This window comes from Saccopteryx leptura, chromosome 3 (assembly GCF_036850995.1).
Source record: "Saccopteryx leptura isolate mSacLep1 chromosome 3, mSacLep1_pri_phased_curated, whole genome shotgun sequence".
NCBI lineage: Eukaryota > Metazoa > Chordata > Mammalia > Chiroptera > Emballonuridae > Saccopteryx > Saccopteryx leptura.
Window position 1 is genome coordinate 135,237,507 of NC_089505.1, and position 17,639 is coordinate 135,255,145.

At 40.4% G+C, this 17,639-nt stretch overlaps 1 non-coding gene and 1 pseudogene across 1 annotated transcript; both read left to right on the forward strand.

Moving 5' to 3' along the window:
* Positions 1 to 12,403: 12,403 nt before the first annotated feature.
* On the forward strand, positions 12,404 to 13,068 carry LOC136398318 (peptidyl-prolyl cis-trans isomerase FKBP3 pseudogene; annotated as a pseudogene).
* A 1,620-nt stretch (positions 13,069 to 14,688) lies between these two features.
* Positions 14,689 to 14,764, forward strand: TRNAS-GCU (transfer RNA serine (anticodon GCU)). Its single transcript has one exon. It is a non-coding gene; the product is annotated as a tRNA-Ser (tRNA).
* Positions 14,765 to 17,639: the final 2,875 nt, after the last annotated feature.

Consider the following 17,639-nt stretch of genomic DNA (forward strand, 5'->3'; position numbering starts at 1 on the left):
AAGCCTGTCTGTGTCTCAATTTTTTAATCTTTAAAATGGGGTAGCAGTAGCACATACCTTGTATATTATTGTGAGGAGTAAGTGAGAGTTAATTCCTGTAAAGATTTTAGAACAGTTCCCAGCATATAAAAAACATAGTAACCACTCACATATATATGTTAGTATACAGATACACATCACATACACATTCTCACAGACACACATGGTTTATTACAATTATTATACTTTCCTGCTGGCAAAGGTTTATTGAGCATTGATTATGCACCAGTTCCCATGCTAAGCACTAAAAATAGGTGGAAAACAGAAAAACTGAGTCCTTGCCCTCAAGAAGCTCACAGTTTTATCTAACTCCCCACATTACTGACTGCTAATTCTGTCTTCAAACCTGAACACTCCACTTAGTCACAAATGCCACCTCCTTACCGACAGGAGCCTCACACTGAATATGCACACAATCACACACATCCTCCTCCTCTCTAAATGTATTTCCCTCTCCCTTTATTCTCCGCTCTAAATGGTAGCATCACCACCCAGCAGTTGTCCAAGCCCAGAACATGGACATCATACCTGCCTCTTCTCTCTGCCCCTCATCCCCAAATCTAGTTAGTCATCAAACCTTTCTAACTTCATCTCTGAAGTTTTTTCAAGCCTAGCCCCTCTTTTACATCCTGACACAGACTCTTGGAATCCAGGGCCTCGACATTGCTCTTCTGTATGACTGCCACCACCCCTGAGCCAGCCTGCAGTTTAAGACATCAAGTAACCAGCTCCCAGGGGGAACTTTCCAAAATGCAATCTGAACATGGCCTATTCACAGTCCCTAAAATGTACATCCTTACTTCTTGCCGTGTAGACAGTGTGATACTCACCGTCCAGCTAATTAGGCATATTACATCAAATGGTGCTAACACCTCAGGCCTCACCTTGAACCATCCCTTGCCTCATATTTTATTCTGAATCAAGATGTAGTCACTTTTGTCTGTCCATACTCCTCTCCTTCGTCTCTGGGAAGGCTTCTCTGACTCCCTCCTCTGGCTCGTGCCCCTGTCTTACATCGCCTCTCCCTTCTGTGCACGACTCTTCACTGCACTCTTCACATGGCACCCTAGTTATTACCTATTTCACTGCATACCACACAGCTCAGTGAGCCTAGCACAGTGGCCTGGCATGGACTGGGAGCATTACCAGTATTTGTTAATATCAACTCTAACATGATCTTTTTGCAAGATGAGTATTATTTCATGTACCACTAAGGAAGAAAAAATGCTGCCAATTAAACTGATACTACATATTCTTATATATAATATGTAACACATTCCAATTGCAGAAGTGTTAAAATGAGGGTCTTAGAATCTGTGAACTCTGGTGACTAACATTGCCTTTAGACTTTATTGGAATAATGCAGCAATTAAGGCCTGGGCTCTGGAGTCAAACCGAAATCCCATCCCCACTGTTTATTAGATGTGTGAACCTGAGCAAGGCGCATCTCTGTCTGTGCCTTGGTTTTGTCATTTATAAAACAGTGTTAATAATAGACCTGTTCTGCTTTGCCCTGCATCACTCCTGTATTTCAGACTTCAAATGCTGAAGCCATGGCCTTTCTAAAATAGCCTATTATGTAACTTGGTAGGTATATGCTTGTCTGTTCAACATCACTTTCTTTGGTGAGCCAACCCTTACCCCTTTCCAGTTATTCTGCTTAATCCACGTGGCTCTGATGGGACCCAGGCATTTGTCTTAGCCCAAGGGAGGTGGACAGGCTGAGGCAGGAGGGAAAGGAGGGTTGGGAGTCATAGACAATGGCCTGATCAATCAGAGTACACCATGCTGCCAGTGACTGATCCAAGGAAAAAATAACACTAGGTTTTCAGTGAGGGTTAAAGAATCTAATGAACAGAAGGCAGGTGACCAGTACCTGGCAGATGGTATGCACAGTATAGTTATTTATTATCACTAATGTTATTATTGTGCTAAATGAGCTGTGGTGTAATGAAGTCCAAAGTACATATCAACATCTGTAAGGTGTGTGCCAATATTCTAAATGCACCCATGGATGTTCTGTAACAACTGGAAACATGCTAGAATGTAAGCTTTGTGAGGACAGAGATCTTTATCTGATATATTCACTGATCTACCCTAGATACCTAGAATAGAGGCTGGCACACAGTAGGCGCTCAAAAATATTTGAAATGGCCAATAGATATGTAAAAATTCTCAACTTCACTAGCTATTAGGGACATGTAAGCCAAAATTACAATAAAATACCACCTCACACCTGTTAGAATGGCTGTTATCAACAAGACATGTAATATCAAGTGTTGGAGAGGCTGTGGAGAAAAAGGAACCCTCATCCACTGCTGGTGGGAATGTAAACTGGTGCAGACACTATGGAAAACAGTATAAAGGTCCCTCAAAAAATTAAGAATAGACCCGGGCCGGTTGGCTCAGTGGATAGAGTGTCAGTCTAGCATGTGAACATCCCGGGTTCAATCCCCAGTCAGGGCACACATGAGAAGCAACTATATGCCTCTCTTCCCCCACCTCTCTCCCTTCTCTCTCTCTTCTTCTCTCACAGCCAGTGGCTCAACTGGTTCAAGCGTCGGCCCTGGATGCTGAGGACAGGTTGGTTGGTTTGAGCATCAGTTCCAGACAGGGGTTGCTGGGTGGATCCCAGTCAGGGCACGTGTGGGAGTCTGTCTCTCTATCTCCCCTCTTCTCACTTTAAAAAAAATTAAGAATAGAGTTACCACATGGCCCAGTAACCCTTCTTCTTTTGGGGGTATCTACCCCCCCAAAATAGAAAACATTTACTTGTAAAGATATATGTACCCCTAAGTTTATTGCAGCATTACTCAGAGTGGCCAAGACATGGAAACAACTGAAGTGTCTTTTGATAGATGATTGGATAAAGAAGATGGAGTATATATGATGGAATACCACTCAGCCATAAAATTAAAAAAAAAAATTGCCATTTGGGAAAATATAGATGAATCTTGAGAATATCATGCTAAATGAAATAAGTCAGATGAAAAAAGTCAAGAACCATATGATTTCACTCATGTGGGATATAAAACTGAATGCAACAAACAAAAACTCATAGACACAGACAACCGTGTGGTGTTTACCACAGGGAAAAAGTATGGGAGGGAGGCAGTAAAGGGTAAAGAGGTTCGAATATACGGTGATGGAAGACGTGACAGGTGTTAAACACACAATGAAATACACAGATGATGTATACTGCTCACAAAAATTAGGGGATATTTTATAGCTTCATATCAATCTTGAAAAATATCCCCTAATTTTTATGAGCAGTATATTATAAAATTGTAGCTTAAAACCTATATAATTTTATTAACCAAAGTCACCCAAATAAATTTTTAAAGTATTTGTTGAATAAATGAACTCTTCAGTTTTTCTGTTAACTTCTTCACTGTCTAGATGTAAGACATCACTTGTGCCTATTTCAGTGTGTCTACCTCCAAAAGTCCTCTATGCCTGCCCCCATCTCTCCTTCTCTCTCTCCTTCTCTCTTCTGTTTACTTCTAGTCTTCTATTAGCTGGAAAATAGAAATAGCTCTACATATTAGAATTGTTTTTTAGCCTAAGTAGTGTACCCCCACCCCTGTTTCTCTCTACCTGTCAATGCTCAGCCTGCCCATCCCTCCTGGGGCATAACCTCTCCCCACAGGGCATCCAGCTGTTTCTCTCTAAGCTTATCACCACATTTGAAATGGAAAAATCTTGCACATTCAGGGACCACTTTTACATCAGTTTCCTCTGTGTTCTGCTCCTGGTGTCTTGGTCCTTCTCCTGGTGTCTTGGCATTGACAGCTCAGAGACATTCCAAAGTAGGGGATCCTGTTTTGCTTTGGCACCCTTCCTAACTTGTTTCCATTCCCACCATTCATTTCTGGTTGATTGCAAACCTCAAACTGAGATGGCTGATGCCATTGCAGCTCAAAGAACCTCTCTCCCTCATCACAAGAAAGCACATGTGCAGGACCCATTCTAGACCTGACACCATTACTAGGAAGTAACACCTGGAATTATCCTCACTGTCTGAGACCATGTGGTAATGGATTGCTTCTTGGCCTTTTGGCTAAGATCAGGTGTGGTACCATGTGGTAATGACTCACACTTACAGAGACCACAAGGGCAGTGTCCATGGGCAAAATCCCAATAAAACCTCAATCTAAAGGCACTGGCCAGAGAGGTGACAACAAGGTATAAGGCAATGGAGCAGAAAACCAACATACTAGTTAGATGTTTACCCTCTAACAATGGATGTGTATGTGGCTTGGTGGTTTCTATCACAGTTCAGGAAGTTGACATTGTTTTGGCCCACATTTAGGAGGCATTGTAGCATAGAGGTTCCCTCTATGATCATTTCTAATAAGGAGCAGCCTTGGTCAATTACACTGGTTTCCAGATGGCCAGGGATGAGTGTGATTTTATTTTTAAACTCAGCTTTCTAGGAGTCACCTTAGGTCAGAGTCACTTATTGCTCAGTCAGTGTTTGGTGAGAAGTTGTGTTTAAGACCCTTGTGCTAGGGCAGCTTCTGCCCTATGTTAGTAGCTCTGTGCACAGCCTGAGTGCACTAATTCCTCTCATTGTTCCTGAGTAGGTGTAGCCTTGCACATGTGTATACCCTCATGACTCCAGAATTGACTGTGATTCCTGGAGGCCTCTTAGCTGTCTCTTTCTCTGGCATCTCTCTACTAAACTTCTGCTCTGCCATTTTTCTTACATCACTCTCTTCATTGCTCTCCACCAAGCTCTCCATTATTTTCAGCAATGGCTTTAGGTATGGAGTTCTCCACACTGTTCCAAATGAAGTCAATCTCTCAGGCAAAGCTACAGAGTTCTTCCATTGTTGTGGCCTGCTTTTTCCCTGGACAGACTGCCTGTGGCATCAGAGCTGGGGGCAGGGTCCTGCTTTAACCAGAGTGGCATGTCCACTTCATGAGTGGAGCCTGAGGAGTGGCAACTGATCTTCGCTTGCCTCTTCTGGCCTGGAATTTTCAGCCTACACGCATGCTGGATGGGGTCAATGGGCTTCCAGTGTTCTCAGCTTCTGCACCTGAAGTAAATCAGCCATACCAAGTTAGAGTTGAGTGAGCAGGGAAAATGTGATCCTTTAGGCTGTGCCTGTGTATAACAGAGCTTCTGCAACATGGGACTGGGGAAAAGAAATGGCATCTTTCTCTTCCTGGGGTGAAACTATAGCTCAAACCTGGGGACTGGAGAGAGCAGGAGCCCCTGTCTTTTGGCTGCACGTGCCTGGATTGGATCTTCTATGTGAAGCTATGAGGAGGGGTAACAGAGCAGGTTCTGGCTCAAATGGCACCCATGCTCAATGTTCTTAGCAAGATTTAGTAGATTTTCTAGAATGAATCTTTCTCCATTTGCTTTATGCCCTTAGGATAGTCACCAGAAACTTTAATCAGTGGTGGTCAACCTGGTCCCTACCGCCCACTAGTGGGCATTCCAGCTTTCATGGTGGGCGGTAGAGGAGCAACCAAAGTATAAATAAAAAGATAGATTTAACTATAGTAAGTTGTTTTACAAAGATATATTCTGCTAAACTTAGAGAAAATCCAACCTAAAGTACTTGATAAGTAATTATTATTATATGCTTTAACTTGCTGTAACTCTGCTTTATAAATTTTATAAAATTACTTCCCTACTTTATAAATCACCATTACTATGGAACCAGTGGGTGGTTAGAAAATTTTACTACTAAGAGAGATACAAAAGTGGGCGGTAGATTTAAAAAGATTGACTACCCCTGCTTTCAATGATTGTCTTTCATAACTTTCACCAGTTAATTTGTGTTTCTGGGATAGATTCCACACAGCTTCTTACCCCTCCATTCTGAAAGTTTTGAATCCCTACACTCTATTATTTGATTAGAGTCATGCTCTGCTCATCTAGTTGACAAATATTCATATATTTATAGAGTATCAACTCCATGGCCAGCAATGATTTTGTCGCTGGTTAACCTGTATTATTAACTTACTATTTCAAGTTTGCATGCATCTAGAACTCATCTAGAATGAGGTCAAGTGAGCCTCAATGGACAAGGCTATGTCTGTTTGGTCTTTGTCAATTTCTTCAGCACTAGACACAAGGTAGGATGTCTAATTAATGCTTTTATTTAATTCATTTCTTCCTAATGTCCATACTTAGCTAACATCACATTTTCAAAAATGTGTATTTTTCTGCAATGCTCATTCCTTTTTGCCTTTAGTAAATCGCTCTGGATTGTCTATTATTTGTCTCTGGTATCAAAGGTATTTTGCTGGTCTTTCTGAGTGCCTCCTATGCAGTAGGCCTGTCTATATGCAATCTCATTAATGCAAGCATTAACCCCACGGTCTAAGTATGTGTATCCCATTTAGTAGACAAGAAACCTGACACTCAGAAAGGTTCATGAATTTACCTAAAGTTACAGCAAGTCAATGACAGAGCTGTGCTCCTGACTCCAACGCCGATTCTCTTTCCTGTATGCTAACCTACCCTGACATTGCTTTTGAGGGAAGAAAACTAGAACAAGTTTTAGAAAAATTGCTTTCAACACCTTGAGGCATCTACAAAATCATATACTTTGGAAGCCTCCTGGTTTTCCCAAAGCAAATTTGCACTTTGGCACACAAAATGACTAACGAAGACCCACAGGAGTGGAAAGGAGTGACCCTGTTGCACCACCCCCTAGCCCCCCAGTGACCCCAGTTAAGGCAATGAGCTGGCTGATTTACAAAGATGTAGCCCACAAAATGGCAAATATATCTCAACCACAGCTAATGTGGCCCTGTTAGCCGCATTGTAATGAGAACTTGTATGAATATCCTTATGAAACACTTATTTAGGACAAAAATTGTGCTGAATTCAGAATTTTCTCTTACATAAAAAGAAAAAGAAGAATGGTAAAGCATATCTATACTCTACTGCCTAAAAATTAGATTTGAAATGAACATTTTCCAAAAACCTGCATCCCTGAGAATATTTATCCCTTCAATGGGATTTGAGTGGTTCAGTCAGATCTCATTGGTTGGTTCTTTCAAACTAATCTGAACTCATATCTTCCCCACCAAGCTGCAGAATCAGTAAAACAAGGAGGCGTAAAAGTGGAAAGAATTTGAGTAGAAACCGCTAAGGAAAATGTGGTTTTTACTTTCCGTGGCAAGAAGAAAAGTTACCATTTCAGTAAATTGTATTGGACTGTAAACTTATTAGGTGCTAGACTGCCTCCCCTCTAAGTTTTATAAAACACCTGGAACAGTATTATTTACCTATCAAGAGGCCTTCAATATTAGTTGATTACCTCAGCCCAAACCTTCCTTTCATTGTCCTAGCGGACAGAACTAGGCTTAAGTTACTTTAAGAGTTTTTCCCGTAAATCTGCTCCATTTCCAGTCCTCACCTGGCATGTGGCTTATTCAGACTCCCCCCCCCCCATCTCTCTGGGAGTTCCAAGGTGGGGTGGGAGTGTCCCACATATGACTTGAGCTGCTTTCTAATCATCTCCCCCTTCCCTGTCCTCTGGTGGCTGCTCCTCCGTGTGCTCTTTATTTGCTCAACCACATTCATGCCCTCTGGGTTAAACTGGGAGGAGGGGGACCAATGTCAGTCCTTTCTTTTGCTACCCAGTCCCAGGGAGCACTGAACCACTGCAAGTTTCCCAGATGGGGTGAGTTTCCTAGACCGCCGTGGCAGGAAGAGGTAAAGTAGACTGTGTGGTCCTTGGGGCAGCTCACTCTCAGGAGTGGGGAAGAGTTCACCTGACTGTGCCATTTTTCTTTCCAAAATTACCAATCAGTTCAGTTTAGAAAATGTATGGGGAGGAACTGACCAAAGGGGCAGAAAGAGGCCAAGAGTGAGCTCATTCCTCAAAGAAGGAAACATCAAGAGTAGGGGAGGAGCCTTTACACTCTAATAACCTGCAGTGTTCTGCTGAATGCCCCAACATGGTACTGCTGATCCACCCTTGTCCTCTATGCCACGGGGGTGCCAGGTCTAGATTGCTGGTATTCACCTCTCTCTGACCAGTTTGACCTCTCCCTTCACCTTCTTGCATACTGTTTATTTCACCAGGAAGTGGACCACAACCAGACTCAGTAGGAAGCAGGACTAGAGTGGTAATTTTAGCTAATTTCTTCCTGGTCAGTCAATGCCCATGTATAGCAGAAGTCTGAATGCTGAGTCTCCCATGGGTTTATAGTCAGTCTTTAATGTTACCTTGCAAGGGCTTCCCATTGCACTGTGCCTGCTATGGGAGATGCACTCCAGCATGATTTCTTATAATCCCCCGTCTCACCGTGAGTTCCTATTCCCATTCCCATTGGTAAATCCCATAGCATTCTTCTGGATGGAATACCAAAAAAAATAGCCTAAGATTTATGTGTTCATCTTAACCAAGCATAGCAGAGGTTTGTTTCATTCTCATGTGTCAGATTTGAACCAGGTGAGTTTCCTAGTCTAGGTGGGAAGCTGTTACCTGTAAGGTATTTTTCCCTGCCGAGAAGGAAGGAAGAGGCCGGAGCCACGAAGTGTGGAATAATAAAAAGGCTTTATTGAGTACAGAGCATCCCACCCTGCAAGGTTCCCTGGCCCCGAGGAAAGAAATATGGAGGCCAGAGAAGTTGCAAGGATTAAAGGGTCCCTCTAGGGAAGTCGAGCTAATATGACGTGGTGAAATCTCACTGGCTGGCAGATGGTCACTTTTTTCCAAATGGTTCCTGTGAAGCCTCTTTTGGCATGCTTGGTTGTGGGCAGTCCTAGCCAAAGTTCGCCGGTCTGAGTTCCCCAAGTGACCATCCCCCATTATCCACCAACCTTACATGACCCACAGAACCATTTGGGTGTCTGGGTCTCTTCATTTATCTCTGCATTTCCGCCTGCAGGAAGGAGAAAGAGGAAGTCAGCATAAGCAGCTTTTTTTTAAGTGATAGCTTGGAAGTATCCTTACATTACTTCTACTTCCATCCTATTGGCCTGAACTTAGTCACATGACCTCACCTAGCTGAAGGGCAGTCTGGAAAAACATAATCATTTGCCATATGACCACTTGAAATCCTGGAAGGTTTATATTACCAAAAGGAAAACAGAAAAGGAATATTGGAGCAGAGTTTAGCAGTCTTTGCCTCAGAGATTTTTCAGTACATTCTCACATTGTGTTTCAAACCACTTTGCCCTTGAGCTTTGTTGGACCAGACTTCTTCCTCATTACCTTTAAATCTGCCCTGCAATGTCTTCCTGCTTCCGCTGTATGGGCCATGAGACATATCTATGAATAATGGAACCCCCACCTGTAAACAAGTTTCCATGTTCTCCCTTACTGTGACACTTGCAGTTCACATTCTTTCCATGATAGTGATGGTTTTCTTATTTGTTTGTTTGTATAGTGTCTCTTTACAAAAAGGATTTGGAATAGCTTTCACAAATTCATTAAGTACTGTTGTGAAAATGAATTCCAATCTGCAAATTCAGGTAAAAAGCAATATTATATTTCTTTGTTTTCTATACATCAAATTTAATTTTTAACCCAAGCCTGCTCTGAGTGGGTAGATGGACTGGCCACTCCTCTCACCTGGAGTCTTGTGCTTTGTGAGCTGTTTCCCGCTGTTCTCTACACTGACAGATCCAAATAGACCCTGGGAATCTCTGTCATTCTTGGGGAAATCCTTCTCTTTCCAAGTTTCCTTCAGAAGCCCTTTCTCTCTGTGAAGACACTTAGCTGATCTTCCCTAAAGATTTTAAACTTTTCTAAACAAATACAGAAGTAGAAGTCAACCATAATCTTACCACCCCTGAAGCAAGAAGGCATAGAACCTGCAAGCTACTTTTGTGGAAGAAGGAAGAGAAGAAAACTCATGAGTTAACATGTCAAAAATGTTCCCACCGATGATACCATACGATTAATTGAAATATAAATAATATTGGGGGGGGGAATAAAACTAGCAAAAGAGTTTATGCTTTGAAACCTGTAAACATTTCCCAAAGTTAGAATTACAACTTCAGCTCGGAGCTATCTAGTGACCAAAGCAGAAAAGGACATACAAACTAATACTGCTCCAGTTTACGGCATCGACTAAAGAAAGCACACCTGTTTTCAGGAACAGCATGGTTTAAGCTGCCACTGGGGTGAAAAAAAAGCTTTTCCACTGGATCCTTGTAAAGGGGACACTGCATGACACAGCTCACCCTCTCCCTACCCCATGTTCAACATCATCCCTACAACAATAAGTTTTGTCAGATTGTTTCTTATAGCATTATATGTACCAGAGATTTTAAAAACATTTTTTTTAAAACTCAGAAATGATTCCTGCCCTCAGTGTATGCTGGTCTAGTCAGGAACATGGATAAATGGACAATTGTCACATATGATTAAATTATAATGATGGAGGTGTTGTACCAAATGTGAAGAGAGCGTGCCTCAAGTTCCTAAAAGAAAAAAATGATAGAAGAAAAGAAAAGCTATTCTAGCACCCAGAGATCGTGGAGGCTGGAATAAGGATGGAGGATGCTCAGGTCATAGTGAGTAGGAAAATATACAATTTTATATTCAAAACATTAAGTGATTATCAATTGTGATTGCTAGATAATCATCTTGTAGGTGATTTTTATATTTTGCCTTCAGCTTATCTACATTTTCAAATTTTTATAAGGAGAAAGTTATTAATATTTAGAGGCTAGTTTTGACTGCAACAGGAGAGCCAAATAAAAGTAGCTATTAGTTTTGTCATGCATGAAGTAATCCAGTAGGATATAATATGAGGTCTGGGATTTGCTGCGAAATAAAGTGGGGAGAAAAGCAGACAGGAGCATGAATGAGTCAAGACTGGTCAGGAGTTGCTACTTGCTTAAACTGGGTGACTGATGGGTACATAGGGATTTATGCTCTATTCTCTACTTTAGCGTATATTCAAAATTTTCTATACAAATATCTGAAAAAATAAATAAGGACAGTGACCTTAGCACACCAACTCCTCTCTGCTTCAGTTTGCTCAATTGTAAAATGAGACTGATAAAAACTCCCACAACATAAGAGAGTTGTGAGGATTAACTGAGTATATAAAATGTTCATAACAGCCCTGGCTAGATAGCTCAGTTGATTAGAGCATTGGCTGGAAGCACAGAAGTTGCAGGTTTGATCCCTGGTCAGGCCACATACAGGAACAGATGGATGTTCCTGTCTCTCTCTCTCTCCCTTCCTCACTGGCTACAATCAATCAATAGAAATTTTTAAATATTCATAACAGTACCTGACACACGAATCACAATTGTAATTGTTATTTTGATGGTTTAGGCCAGGGGCACAATGACCTCCTCAAAAGTCCAGGTTCACATGTTATCTTTGAATATATGTATCCTGATTTATTGATGTCGCCCCATTAAAAAATAAAATTATTAAAAAAAAAACTGTCAAAAAAAAAAAAAGTCCAGGTTCCTTCCCTCTTTCCACTTTGCCACGCCATGTGTGTTATATGATATTGAAACTGTTCTCGGCCTGACCTGTGGTGGCACAGTGGATCAAGCACCAACCTGGAACGCTGAGGTCAGCAGTTCAAAACCTTGGGCTTGCCTGGTCAAGGCACATATGGGAGTTGATGCTTCCTGTTCCTCCCCCCTTCTCTCTCTCTCTCTCTCTCTCTCTCTCTCCTCTAAAATGAATAAATTTTTAAAAAAAGAAGAAGAAACTGTTCTCGGCATCACCTCCTTTCGTAACCCTGTCTATAAGTAAAAAAGAGATGAGCCTCTGTCCTTTTTTGTGTCCTCTTTTAAGACACAGGAATTTTTCAAAGAAATCCCCTACCTGGCAGGATTCCCTTTGCTTCTCGTTGGCCAAGATTTCATCACATTCTCATGTCTAAACCAACCACTTACCACAGAAATGAATCTACCAGGTTGGCTGTAGACTAATTAAAACCTAAACCCTAAAGCGTGGCGAGGCCCCTGAAGCATATACTATGCCAGTGCCAGAAGGAAGAAAGTCGTGGTTGTGTTAAGAAGAAAGTAAGAAAGAGGCAAGAGGATAGTCAACCAATAGTGACTGCTTATGGCCTGCTCATTCTGTGTGACTGGTGCGTACAATACTGCAGAGAACAAAAAAGGAGGTGGCAGGTCAGGTGAACTAGGTACCAGACAGACGTGGCATTTTTGCTATAGGCAGTGGGGAACCATAAAGACTGTGGCACAGAAGCTAAGGAAAGCATAATAAAAAACACTACTAATTTTCATTTTAGCTTAGAATTTTCCTGAAGATGGTATGTAATCCTTTGCAAAGTATATGCAACATCATATGCAAATATACTTATTTCTCCCTCAAATATTTTACACAACTGGATGTGGTCTTTGCAAAACAACATTTTGGGAAAAAGAAGGGGCAGGCATTGGGAGTAGATGGTAGCTGCTGGTCCACAGCTGGCCTGGAGTGGGAGGTGGGTGCTGCACAGCTACCTGAAAAGAAGATTATTGTTTCTGCACAACCATGGTTCAGATTCGTGACTTGCAGAACATAAGTAATTAGGAAACATTAACAATGTCACCAAGGCAGCTAACAAGGACCATTTGGTTTCAGGCTAGAACCATCTTTACGAATATCAGCATTTTAAGCGTACTGAAAGTATAAGGAAAGTGTCCGAGCAGATGAAACACAGGAAGCTTAATGAAGATAAACCCAAAGAAACCAAGTCTGAAGAGACTCTGGATAAAGGTCCACCAAATTATAGAAAATCCATTCTTTAAAAGGGGATAAAACCAACTTCCCCAAAGGGGAGACGTTGTTCACTGCTGGTAGACAGGAACACTACAGGAGAGAATTGTTTTCGACACCAACACTCAAACCAGTTCAAAGAAGAATCAAAATGCCACACCTTTAAGTTTTAAGGTTGGAAGAGGCAGAGTTGTCAGAGGATGGGCTGAATCACTGTTGACTATGAGTGCAGAGGAAAGGCTTGATGGGAGATGAACCAGAACGGGCTTATGGAAAGGAAGGACAGCCAGATGCCAAAATTCCACCCAATGCAAAACTCATGTTTGAAGTGGAATTAGTGGATAATGATTGAAATAACAATGCTTCAAAACTAAAGACATCAGCAATGGCCTTGAAGAAACTTATGTAACTAACTACAGCTGGGTCCTATTGTAAGGGAGGAGTCAACTAGAAAACTTAAGGAGTTATGTTAGAACTTGTTTATTTTCTCCCCAAACTTGTATGAAATGTAATCTGTTATAAATCCCTGTTGTTTAAAATATTTACTATAGTTGTACAAAATACTGGTTAAGGAGAACTGATTTTTCTTTTACCTCATGTTGCAAACTAAAAGGCTCAGTGAAAATTTACCCAATGTAAAAAAAAAAACCACCTTATTTTTTAAATAATAAACATCTTGGTGGAAATAATTGACTCATCAATAATATCTTTAAGTAGGGAAGCAAGCTAGTATTGGAATCAATATTTACATCTTAACTTCATTTTTTTACTTCTTAGGACCCTTTTTTAGCTTCTGTACCAAGTTCTTTTACAATTTCCCTTCAAGGACCTGATGAATATCCGTACCCCTCAGCCCAGTGCCCACCCTCAGTGCTGTGTGTAATTATCCTTATGTGAAAATGAATTCCACATGAATCTTCTGAGGAAAGCAGAGCCTTTTAAGGTATTATTTTATTCCAAATGAGAAGTACATTATTTGATTCATTAAAGAAGATTATAATGCAAAGAGACTAACCCCAAGCTGGTGAAAACTTTTCAAATTAACATCCTAGGAGTTTCATTGTTGGCATAAGTTTTGCTTAACTGGGGGACCTGCACATACTGTGAAATACAAATGGATCAGGAAAAAGAAATGAGGAGATGTGTTTATCACTTATGAGACTTCCTAGTATTTCTGGACAAGAAACCTTGATTTCAGCCAGATCTTAGCTGAACAAAGGAAGATTATTCTTGTTGTTGTTTCCATGAGTGTCAAGCTGCATAATCTCCACTGGCAAAAGTAGCATAAAATACAAAAGGTAAGAAGTTCCCATGGGATGTTTGAAAATAAAGGTTCTCTCCTTGATGTATAGCACTTTAAGTAAGTTAGGTACATATGGAAATTTGTTAAATAATTGAATGCTAACCCTGATTTAAGCCAAATCCCAAACCTGGGCAACTGAAAACTATTGTATTTCATATGGGTCACTAATTGTATCCTTCTCGTCGTTTATTCACTTATCCAACTTATTTTTGTCCAAAGCTTCAGTAGTTACTATTCTAGGCACTTGGGAAATGGTATTGAATAAAACAGGCAAAAATCTCTGTTCCCTTAAAGGTTACATTCTAATGAGGAGTGATATAAAACAAACAAGATACACAAGTACTATATATATAGTACAGTAGATAGTGGAAGATAATAAAGAGATGAACAGAGTAGGTGAGGGGAATAGGGGAGTGGAGAAATGGCCAGGAAGCCTTGTAATTTTTTATAGCATAACTAGGAAGATCTCAGTTAGATGATGACTAGGATAACTCTTAATATAATAGAACTGTTCCTCAATATTTCTGATTTTTCTTCTCAGCACATGATTATAACATTGCGTTGAGGAGAGACAAGAGGTATTAAATATTTGTTGAGGAGAATGGGAAAGTGAATGGATGAGAAAAAATACTATGATTGCCAGGCAGCATTAAAATGAGTAAAAACAAGGCCCTGGCCGTTTGGCTCAGCGGTAGAGCGTTGGCCTGCTGTGCAGGAGTCCCGGGTTCGATTCCCGGCCAGGGCACACAGGAGAAGCGCCCATCTGCTTCTCCACCCCTCCCCCTCTCCTTCCTCTCTGTTTCTCTCTTCCCCTCCTGCAGCCGAGGCTCCATTGGAGCAAAGATGGCCCGGGCGCTGGGGATGGCTCTGTGGCCTCTGCCTCAGGCACTAGAATGGCTCTGGATGCAACAGAGCGACGCCCCAGAGGGGCAGAACATTGCCCCCTGGTGGACATGCCGGGTGGATCCCGGTTGGGCGCATGCGGGAGTCTGTCTGACTGCCTCCCCGTTTCCAGCTTCGGAAAAATGAAAAAAATAAAAAATAAAATAAAATAAAAAAATAAAATGAGTAAAAACAAGAATTGAAAAGAGACCAATGAGCATTGTAGTGTGGTTTTCTCAGGCCACATCGAGCTCTGTGGGAGCAGGCATGGAGCAGGGGGAGAGAGGGATTTACATGTATTGGTGTTTTGCCACAGTAGTATGATGAGCATAAAAAGGGACAGAGCAGGTTAATGCAAAGGTGTGATGATGCTGTAATTAGCAATGGAATATAAGCTGGCCAATAAGGGAAGGGAGGAAGTAATCAGGGAAAGTTATTAAGAAAATGCATTGGGATCAAGGTACTTAACAATGTACCATCACTAGAAAAGGTGCTTCACATTAATTAATGCTAACTCACAACAACCCTACAAAGTAGGTATTATAATTCCAAATTTATAGATTGCTAATAGACTGACCTCAAATATTGTGACCACATGTGAAGCCATGAGAGAGATTTAAAATTCTATCAGTTATTTCAATATCCAAATATACAATACATATATTCAATATCAATAACAAGTTTATTTGACTCTAGGAACAATGAAGAAGCAGGGAAGCACTTACAGATCTTGAGGTTTTGCCAAGGAAATGCAGAACCCAACCAAGAGGCTGACTTGGCGAGAGTGACAGGCTTCCTAAAATATAGAAATGTGTACAATTTGACTCCAGGGAAAGGGTGACACAAACAGCTGCCTCTTGAAATTGATCTGCAACTATAAATAAAGTTCAACACATCCAAGCAGAGTCAACAAGAAGAATCCAGTCAGCATCTGGCTGAAATTTCTACATAGGAAGTAAACTCAGAAACCCAACCCATGTTTACATGGGAAGATACGAGAGTTTTCTAAGTGAGGGACGAGAGGAGTCACTCCAGCTATCAGGGGTAGTCAACCTTTTTATACCTACCGCCCACTTTTGTATCTTTGTTAGTACTAAAATTTTCTAACTGCCCTCCCCTCAGGTTCCACAGTAATAGTGACTTATAAAGTAGGGAAGTAACTTTACTTTATAAAATTTATAAAGCAGAGTTACAGCAAGTTAAAGCATATAATAATAATTACTTACCAAGTACTTTAGGTTGGATTTTCGCAAAGTTTGGCAGAATAAATCTTTATAAAACAACTTACTATAGTTAAATCTATCTTTTTATTTATACTTTGGTTGCTCCGCTACCACCCACCATAAAAGCTAGAACGCCACTGGTGGGCAGTAGAGACCAGGTTGACTACCATTGAGCTAGCTGAAGCTCCAGGTTGAAATAACTGCAGTGACTTTCAGTGAATTTATTCACTAAATAAGCAAATATAGAATTGTTTAACATCAATATTTCAGGCTAAGGGATCTATGCACATGTTACATATCTCTAATGCGTACTTTATATGACCAGTAGAGTGACAATATTAAAACTCCAACTTAAATTATGTAATCGAATAATTAATTATTTTTTTATTTTAATTTAAAGTATCACTAAGTTTATTTAAGTGCTGCGGTTTCCCATATTTATAAGTTTAATTTATTATACAGTACTTACATATGGTTTTTTTTTAATAAGAGGAAGTTTTATTTGTTGTCAGACAATTCCTTAAGGAAAGAATCAAATATATTCTACATATAAATGTAATAATACTTTAACATATCAGAAGATGTTCGATGAACTCAATTTGTAAATGAAATCAAACTTAGTGATAGGTCCTCTCCAAAGTGATTAAAATTTGCTAGACTTATAAATGTATTAAAATTTAAAGTCAAACTTAAAAACTTAAGAGAAAACCCATTTTCACTTTGTAACTTTAATTTTAAAAAAACTAAGCCTCTGATTGACCTTCCTGTGTACTAAGACTACCCTTGAGGATACCCCAAAGTGCTATGAACACAAATGAGGAAACTGAGGCAGTTAAGTGGCAGAGCTAGATTTGATCTCAAGTTGGCCAGCTGCAAAAACTCATGTTTTTCTCATCATTCTTCATTGCCTTCCCCTGACAAATAATTAGACAACAGTAATGTACAATTAAGATAAAAATTTGAAAAGAAGCGTTCTTTCTTTTTCCCATGTCCTGCATTGCCCCAGGGTTATAATTATATCATTACCCAATGGTACAGATTGAGGCAGAGTAAGTGTTTAAATATTGGGCTGAATTAGTATGACTTTAATTATAACATACCCCGAAATGGCTTTTCTTACTAACTTCCTAATGTTGGCATGTGTGTATATATACTTTGCCAGTTTCTCATAAAAGTAGAGTATAAATAGAATAAATCCAATAACCTGTGGCAGATTATTTTAAATGATCAGCATGTTTGCTTTATAGATAAACTAGAGCTTCCTGTCCTTAAGCTTTTTCTTTAGATTGGTTCTATATGTCCCTAGGGAGAGGGGTTGCATGCAGGGGTGTTCTCCTTTAACTATTCTAATGAAAACAAAATCCAAATCTCCAAACAGATAAGATATGATTATTCTCATTAGCAGCCAGCATATTGAAGCTCCATTCAGAGCACTCAGCCCTATTATAAGCGCTGCACTCCAAGGACCCAACTAATTCTTGCAGAACTCTTTTATATTGCTCTGTCTATAGCTTC